Source organism: Budorcas taxicolor, chromosome 2 (assembly GCF_023091745.1).
Source record: "Budorcas taxicolor isolate Tak-1 chromosome 2, Takin1.1, whole genome shotgun sequence".
Taxonomy (NCBI): Eukaryota; Metazoa; Chordata; class Mammalia; order Artiodactyla; family Bovidae; genus Budorcas; species Budorcas taxicolor.
The window spans coordinates 42,805,941-42,815,313 of NC_068911.1; positions in this window are offsets into that span (position 1 = coordinate 42,805,941).

Here is a 9,373-nt window from a genome sequence, read left to right on the forward strand (position 1 = left end):
CAGGCCCCTCACCGCACCCCACTGTGTGCTGTGGAGCCCTGAGGTTTGTGGAGAGCCACAGGCGGGACCAGGCAGGACCCCGAGTGTATCTTTAGTTTCCAGAGAGTGGAGGTGTGTGGACGGAAGTGAGGCGCAGGCACACTCTGCTCTAACCAAGGATAAAAATACCAGCGTGAATCCACTTCCTGGAGCCGGCCCTGGGGAGCCCCAGGCCAGTGTATTTATAACAGCATCTGTGTGGCTTCTGCAGCTCACGTGGACCTGAGCCCTGCAGGACTGGACGGCTGGGCACGGTGTTCATTTGACTCACACACTTGGTCCTGCATTTGCCTGAGTGAGCAGCCGCTTTTAGAGGCTGGTGATTGTAGATGGGCCACGCCTGCGTCTCAGGACGACCTGAGCCAGCTGCTTATACACAGCGAGGCTCAGGAAACACTCATTTCCACCTATTCTGGGGAGACGACCCTTGGCAACTGCACACTGAGACCCCGTGAGCCCTGGTACAGGGTCGTGGATCCCCATGCGCCTGTGAAGGAGGCAGGGAAGGTGGCCTGGGACTCGATGAGGGAGCTGCTGGAGGGAGGAGCTGAGTGACAGCGTGGCCAGGGTGTGAGCATCCGAAGGGTGGCTGGCCGGGCCCCGCAGCTGCCGGGCCGCGGACAGCCCCGGAGGCTCGGCCGAGGCGGGGGCTGCCCGGGGGCTCAGGGCGCTCTCTTTGGCTGTTGCTGCGGTAGAGTTTACATAGGATGAAGCTCACTGTTCAGTGTGTGCTGCAGCGGCATTCAGTGTGTCTTGTGTGCAGCTGGCCCCTCTGTCTACTTGCACTCTGAAGGGAAACGCCCTAAGCGCCCACTCCCCTCTCCACCCTCCTGTGACCCCTGGCCCCCACGAGTCCACCTTCTGTCTTATGATTTACCTGCTGAGGATGTTTCCTACAAATGGCGTCTAGTACACGGCCTTCAGTGTCCTTGTTTTCCCTCCTACAGCAGTGGTTCTGACGTCTGTCCACATTGTAGTGGACAGTCTTTGGACAGACTGCGTGCTCGTCCTGAGACAGATGTTTGGGTTATTTCCACCTTTGCACTCTTGGGAACTGTGCTTCTATGAAAGTTACTGTATAAGTTTTTGTTTGAATACCTGTTTTCAATTCTTTGTGTATATTCCTAGGATTAGACTCGCTAGATGATGTGTTAACTCTGTGTTCATCTTTTTGAAGAACTGCCAAACTGTTCTCAGTGGCTGCAACATCACATTCTCATTGGCAGTGGACTATGGCTCCACATTCTGCATATTTTTCCCAACTCTTGATAGTGTCCTTTCTTTTTCATTTCTCTTTTTTCCTTTTCTGAATTAAGTTGTTTTGATACCAGCCATTCTAATGGATGTGAAATGGTACCACGTGGTGGTTTCTATTTGTGTGTCCTTGACGGCTAATGATGCTGAACAGCTTCTCATGCTGTTTGTGTATCTTATTTGGAGAAAAGTCTGCTTGAGTCCTTTGCCCATTTTAAATTTCGGTTGTTTATCCCTTTGTAGCTGAGTTGTAAGAGCTCTCTGTATATTCTGGATACAAGATGCTTATCAGACTTGTGATTAGCAAATATTTTTTCTATTCTGTAGGTTGTTTTTTTACTTTCTTGAGAGTATCCTTTGAAGCACAGAAGCTTTAAGTATCTGTGAAGTGCAGTTTATTTACGTTTTATCTCACTGCCTGTGTTTTTGCTGTCATACCCAAGAAGTCGTTGCTAAACCTGGTGCCAGTAAACACGTGAAAAGATGTTCAGCATCACTAGCCATCAAGGAAGTGGAAAAACCACAGTGAGAGGGAATTCCCTGGTGGGCTTATGGCTCGGACTTTGTGCTTTCACTGCCGAAGGCCCAGGTTCAATCCCTGGTTGGGGAACTAAGATCCCGCAAGCCTCACCGCTCAACCCATGCAAACAAAAACAGAAATAACCCACAGCAAGATACCACTTTGCATCTATCAGAAAGGCTACTATAAGAAGAAAAGAAAGAGGAAGCTACTGTTGGCAAGGATGTGCAGAAAGTGGAACCCTGAAGAACCACCGTGCAGCATGTGGGGTCTCCCTGGCCCAGGGATGGGATCTGTGTGCCCTGCGTTGGGAGGCGGATTCCCCACCCTCAGACCGCCAGGGAAGCCCCTGTGATTTGTCTTTTCATTCTGTTAACAGGGTCTTCCATGAGGTAGACATTTCAAATTTTAATAGACAGCATCACAGTTTTTTTCTTTCATGGACTAGTGTTTGGTGTTTTACTTAAAAACTCATACCAAACCCAAGATTGCATAGATTTTATTCTATAATGGTTATGATTTTGCATTTGAAAAATCAATGTTTACGGACCATTCTGTGTGAATTTTTTTTGTGTGTGAGTTAGAGTATTTGTATCTACGTTCATTTTCCCACGTTTCCAGTTGCTGCTTCCTGGCCATTTGTGGCCACACTTCCTTCCTCTCTCACACACTTCCTTCCTCTGTCACACGCGTCCTTCCTCTGTCACACGCGTCCTTCCTCTGTCACACACGTCCTTCCCCTCTCACACGCGTCCTTCCTCTGTCACACGCGTCCTTCCTCTGTCACACACACTTCCCTCCTCTGTCACACGCGTCCTTCCTCTGTCACACGTGTCCTTCCTCTGTCACACGCGTCCTTCCTCTCTCACACATGTCCTTCCCCTCTCACAGGCGTCCTTCCTCTGTCACACACGTCCTTCCTCTGTCACACGCGTCCTTCCCCCGTCACACGCGTCCTTCCCCTGTCACACGCGTCCTTCCCCTCTCACACGCGTCCTTCCTCTCTCACACACATCCTTCCCCTGTCACACATGCGTCCTTCCTCTGTCACACGCTTCCTTCCTCTGTCACACATGCGTCCTTCCTCTGTCACACACGCTTCCTTCCTCTGTCACACGTGTCCTTCCTCTGTCACATGCGTCCTTCCTCTGTCACACACACGTCCTTCCTCTGTCACACGCGTCCTTCCTCTGTCACACACACGTCCTTCCTCTGTCACACGCGTCCTTCCTCTGTCACACACACGTCCTTCCTCTGTCACACGCGTCCTTCCTCTGTCACACTGTCCCTTTGACTGGTCACGACTCGATTCACATGGGTCTATTTTTGTGCTTTCTCTTCTGCTCTGTGTCTCTGCTCTCCAGCATCACACTCTTCATTTCTGTCGCTTCACCGTGAGTCTTGGGCTCTGACCGAGGGGTTTCTGTAACTGTGTTGTTTAGCATTGTGTCATCTCCTCTAGGTTTTGAAACAATTTGTCAAATATGTTTGGGAGGAATTTGACTGAAAGAATGGTCCTCTTAACGACACTGAGTGCGTTGCTCGTGAGCAGGAAGAGCTCTGCATTTTATAATTTGTCTGTGCTCACCTGAGTTTCACTGTTTTCTGCACGTGTGCATATATATATATTTTGTAAGCTTTATACTCCAGGGTTTTGATTTTTGTGGTGCTGTTGGAACTTGTTTAGATTCCGGATTCCAGGCTGTCCCGTGCATTGCTGCTGATGTTGCCGCAGTCCCTCTGGGCTGCGGTCGCAAACCCGCAGATGGCAGCCCATCCCGCCAACAGTAGAAATTTATGTCTTGTTGCTCTGGAGGCTGACAGTCTGGGTTGGGCCACCAGCCTGGCAGGGTGAGGGCTCTCTTTTGGTGGCAGACTTCTTGTGTTTCACTCGGAGGAGAGGGGCTGGGGTCTGTCTCCTTCATAAGGGCGCGAGCCCCACTCACGACCTGTCGCCTGCTGAGGGCGGCCCCGCCCGCTGCCCTTAGAATCCCCGCGTGTGGATCTGGGGGCTTGCAAGCATTCAGACACAGCACTCTTGAAACAAGGAGTGAGTTGACTCAGGTTGACCTTTACTTTGCTTTTTGCTCTCCATTTTCCGATCGAGGCACAGGACTGGTGGGCTCCACTTCAGTTGGGATTTCTAAGTTATGACGTTGAATAATCACAAAACTGAATTTCAGAGCTTCACCAGGACTGTCTGAGGGGGTGAACTGGACACTGCTGAACTGTGAGTGGGCGTGTTGGGCGCTGTGTCCTGGAGGACAGCAGGGGTCCCCCAAGACGCTGGGCTCTGTCCTGGGAGGGGTGCGTGGCATTATTTTTAAACTTACCCAAACCAGACTTTATTAACAATTTACTATCTGGTTTTTAACGGAAGTGTACTCAGCATGAAATATTTTTTGAAGCAAGTCAGAATTTGATTGGCAGCAGGGAGTCCTGGCATGCTGCCATCCGTGAGGTTACAGAGTCGGACACGACAGAACAGCAGCAGGTGTAATAGTATGTGAAACGCTGTCTTTTTGTTAGACATTGAATCCTACAGCAGATGAAATGTTGGGTCGACCAGAAGGTTTGGTTTTTTCCATACAGTGATCCTAGTAGCACTTAGTTGTGTTTAACTTCATTCAAAAGAAGCAATTTTATTAGACTGTAATGTGACAGCTGTCATACCAGCATGCCTTTAAAAATAGCTTACCAAAATTGGTAGATTTTTGGTACAGCCATTTTAGTAATGAAAATGGAAGGACAAAAGCAACATTTTCAGCATATTATGCTTTATTATTTTAAGAAAAGTAAAAGTGCAACAGAAATGCAAAAAAGATTGGTGCAGTGTGTGGAGAAGGTGCTGTGACATGTTGAATGTGTCGGAAGGGGTTTGTGAAGTTTTGTGCTGGAGATTTCTTGCTGGATGATGCCCCACTGTCAGGTAGACCAGTTGAGGTTGATAGGGATCAAGTCGAGACTTTTTTGAGGACGATCCATGTTACACTGCAAGGGAGACAGTGGGCATACTCAAAATATCCAAATCAGTTGGTAAACATCATTTATACCAGCTCGGTTATGTTAATCACTTTAATGTTTGGGTTCCAAATAAGAAAACCTTGATCTTATTTTCACATGTGATTCTCTACTTAAACATAAGGAGAACGTTCTATTTTTAAAGCAAATTATGACAGGTGATGAAAAGTGGATACAGTGCAATAATGTGGAACGGAAGAGATTGTGGGGCAAGCAAGATGAACCACCACCAGCCACACCCAGGCTGGTCTTCATCCAGAAAAGGTGATGTCGTGTATGTGGTGGGAGAGGAAGGGAGTCTTTTTATGAGCTCCTTCCAGAAAACCAAATGATTAATTCCAATAGTGTTCCCAATGCTCTTCAGTTAGACCAACTGAAGGCAGCACTCAACAAAAGGTGTCTGGAATTAGTCAACAGAAAACGAATAATCTTCCATCAGGATACTGCAAGACCATATGTTTCTTTGATGACCAGGCAAAAACTTACAGCTTGGCTGGGAAGTTCTGATTCATCCGCTGTGTTCACCAGACATTCCACCTTCAGATGTCCATGTATTTCGGTCTTTACAAAATTCTCTTAATGGAGAAAATATCAGTACCCTGGCTGAGGGCACCTGGAACAGTTCTTTACTCAAAAAGATAAAAAGTTTTGGGATGATGGAATTCTGAGCTGTAAGTTGCCTGTAAATTGGCAGAAGGTAGTAGAACAAAATGAATATGTTGTTCAATAAAGTTCTTGGTAAAATGAAAAATGTGTCTTATCTTTACCTAATGCCCAAAGGAACCCTTTGGCTAACCCAATATATAAGTGTTCAGTTCAGTTCAGTTCATTCGCTCAGTCGTGTCCGACTCTTTGCGACCCCATGAATTGCAGCACGCCAGGCCTCCCTGTCCATCACCAGCTCCTGGAGTTCACTCAGACTCACATTCATCGAGTCCGTGATGCCATCCAGCCATCTCATCCTCTGTTGTCCCCTTCTCCTCCTGCCCCCAATCCCTCCCAGCATCAGAGTCTTTTCCAATGAATCAGCTCTTCGCATGAGGTGGCCAAAGTACTGGAGCTTCAGCTTTAGCATCATTCCTTCCAAAGAAATCCCAGGGCTGATCTCCTTCAGAATGGACTGGTTGGATCTCCTTGCACTCCAAGGGACTCTCAAGAGTCTTCTCCAACACCACAGTTCAAAAGCATCAATTCTTCAGTGCTCAGCCTTCTTCACAGTCCAACTCTCACATCCATACATGACCACAGGAAAAACCATAGCCTTGACTAGACGGGCCTTAGTCAGCAAAATAATGTCTCTGCTTTTGAATATGCTATCTAGGTTGGTCATAACTTTTCTTCCAAGGAGTAAGCGTCTTTTAATTTCATGGCTGCAGTCACCACCTGCAGTGATTTTGGAGCCCCCAAAAATAAAGTCTGACACTGTTTCCACTGTTTCCCCATCTATTTCCCATGAAGTGATGGGACTGGATGCTATGATCTTCGTTTTCTGAATGTTGAGCTTTAAGACAACTTTTTCGCTCTCCTCTTTCATTTTCATATATAAGTGTAGCTTGATATTAAAATCAGAGTGTGTTAATGAACATTCAGTTGTTAACGGTAAGCCAGCATTTCTTTTTGCAGTTTTGAATTGGTATTGAGCTGGTGTGAGGTGATACCTCTTTAGACTTTTGATTTGCATTTCTCTGATAATTAGTGATGGTGAGCGTTTTTCTTGTGCATAATGGCAGACACTAAGTCTTCCTTAGAAACACCCTCTTAATCTCCGGCCCATGTCTTCTGGGACTGTTGGTGTTTTTATGTTGAGCTGCAGGAGCTGTTTGTTCTGGAGATGAATCCTTGGGGTTATCTATGTTTGCAAATAGTCCCCCTGTTCTTAGGGTTGTCTTTGTCTTTCCTTTAGGCTTTCCTTTCCTGCGCAAACTTTTTAAGGGATAGTTCCTGTTTTCTTATTTCATGTTTATTTTTCATTATTCTAAGAGGTGGATTGAAAAAGAACTTGATGTAATTTGTGGAAAAGTGTGCCTTTTCTATATTTTTCTCAAGAATTTCATGGCATCTGAGTTTCCAGTAAGATCTTTGTACTTCGCGGAGTGTATTTTTGTGTGTGGTGTTAGGGAGTCTTGTGGTCTCATTCTCGTTTTCATTAAGTAACCTCCACACTATCCTACATCGTGGTTGTTACCAATTTACACCCTGGGGCGTTGGTGCAGGAGGCTTCCCTTTTCTCCACATCCTGGGCAGCACTTGGTGTTTGTATAGTTTTTGATGATGGCCGTTCTGACTGGTGTGAGGTGATTAGTCCATGTACTTTTGATTTGCATTAATAACCTCAGATATGCAGATGACACCACCCTTATGGCAGAAAGTGAAGAGGAACTAGAAAGCCTCTTGATGAAAGTGAAAGAGGAGAGTGAAAAAGTTGGCTTAAAGCTCAACATTCAGAAAACGAAGATCATGGCATCTGGTCCCATCACTTCATGGGAAATAGTTGGGGAAACAGTGGAAACAGTGTCAGACTTTATTTTGGGGGGCTCCAAAATCACTACAGATGGTGACTGCAGCCATGAAATTAAAAGATGCTTACTCCTTGGAAGAAAAGTTATGACCAACCTAGATGGCATATTCAAAAGCAGAGACATTACTTTGCCAACAAAGGTCTGTCTAGTCAAGGCTATGGTTTTTCCTGTGGTCATGTATGGATGTGAGAGTTGGACTATGAAGAAAGCTGAGCACTGAAGAATTGATGCTTTTGAACTGTGGTGTTGGAGAAGACTCTTGAGAGTCCCTTGGAGTGCAAGGAGATCCAACCAGTCCATTCTAAAGGAGGTCAGTCCTGGGTGTTCTTTGGAAGGAATGATGCTGAAGCTGAAGCTCCAGTACTCTGGCCACCTCATGTGAAGAGCTGACTCATTGGAAAAGACTCTGATGCTGGGAGGGATTGAGGGCAGGAGGAGAAGGGGACGACCAAGGATGAGATGGCTGGATGGCATCACGGACTCGATGGACGCAAGTCTGAGTGAACTCCGGGAGTTGGTGATGGACGGGGAGGCCTGGCATGCTGTGATTCATGGGGTCGCAAAGAGTCGGACACGACTGAGCAACTGAACTGAACTGAACTGAACTGAATAGTGAGTGGAGTAGCTTTTCCTATGCTTTTTGATCTTTTACAGGGTATAATTTACCACTTGAAATTTGCTTCTTGAAAGTGTGCCCTATTTTGAATTCTTTTCCAGTGATTTACCTGGGGAGGTTACTTGATGGCAGGCGTCATTTACAGCCTCCACAGGCCTTGTGAATGTCCATCTGCCCAACTGGGTTTAAAGTTGTTGTTATGGGAAACGGCCAAAAGGTGGCAGCATTTCTTCATGCCCATCTCTGGTTTCTAGGGCATGCAGAGCCTTAGAGAAACTCGTGTTCATCCAGGTTTCTTAAGCTCAGGTAAACCTTGCCCTGAAGCCCTCTTGGTCAATTACCGAGCTGATTACATCTTAATAAAATTAAATAACTTTGCGGCTGTGTGAGAAGTTGATCTGTATATTTAGTTCTTGCTTTTCTAGTGTTTGGCCACTGGACAAAGCCTTTGGTGTGTTGGTCTCAGCTTTTGTTTCCTTATTCATTATTTGCCTACTTTAACCAAAATGGAAAAAAAGCAACATTCCCCACTGATGCAGAGAACCTTAGCTAGGCTCAGGCCAGAGCAGGGTCTGTGCGGCTGCTGAGAGGTCTGTGCCTGTGGGGTGGGTGGGGGCTGCGCCCATGGCGGCAGCACTGGTTCCCTGCGCAGCACGGCGTCTCGTGGGCCTGGACCGTGTGCTCTTGTCCCTGACACCTGCACCGCCTCGCCGTCGTGACTTGGTGGCCCTGCTCCAGTCGGGTGGGACCCAGCAGCAGCACCTGAAGCCAGATCAGATGTGCCTTTTCACAGGCTGTGGGTGTACTGGATATTAGGACTTTGCTTTGTGTCTAGAAAACAAACAGAGCCTCTGTTTGAATCCACCTGCGGGGCAATAGCTCCTACTGGACCCTGTCTTCCAAGCTTCTGCACAGGTGACGACCACACCAGTGCTTCCTGCCCAACTCCTCCAGGCCTCAAAGGTGGGTACAGCTGGACCCATACTTCACGGGCTTCACATCTCCCTGAAGACGAGAGCGGTTACTCTAGCAACCACCAAGACCGAGCCCACCCCAGGCTCTGCTACAAGTCTGCTCGCCTTTTCTCTCCAGATCCTGAAGACAGACCTGCAGGAAACAGCGGCTGTGAGTCCCGTCTTGATGTTCTATGGAATTTCCATGAGGCCCTTTTCTGCCCTGTTCTGAGCAAATTACTAGTCAGTCCGTACTACCATCAGCCCACAAGCAGGCTGAGAGGCTGAGGCTCTGAGCAGCCAAGTAACCCACCCAGAGGACAGGCTGGGGCCATGGAGTGGGGTCTGTGCCCACCCCCCCCCCCCCGGGGTGACGCTCACAGCAGGTGCTCACCTGCCCTTCCCCCTCTCCCAGCACAGCTCACGGAGCCGCCTGGGGGGACTCACTCAC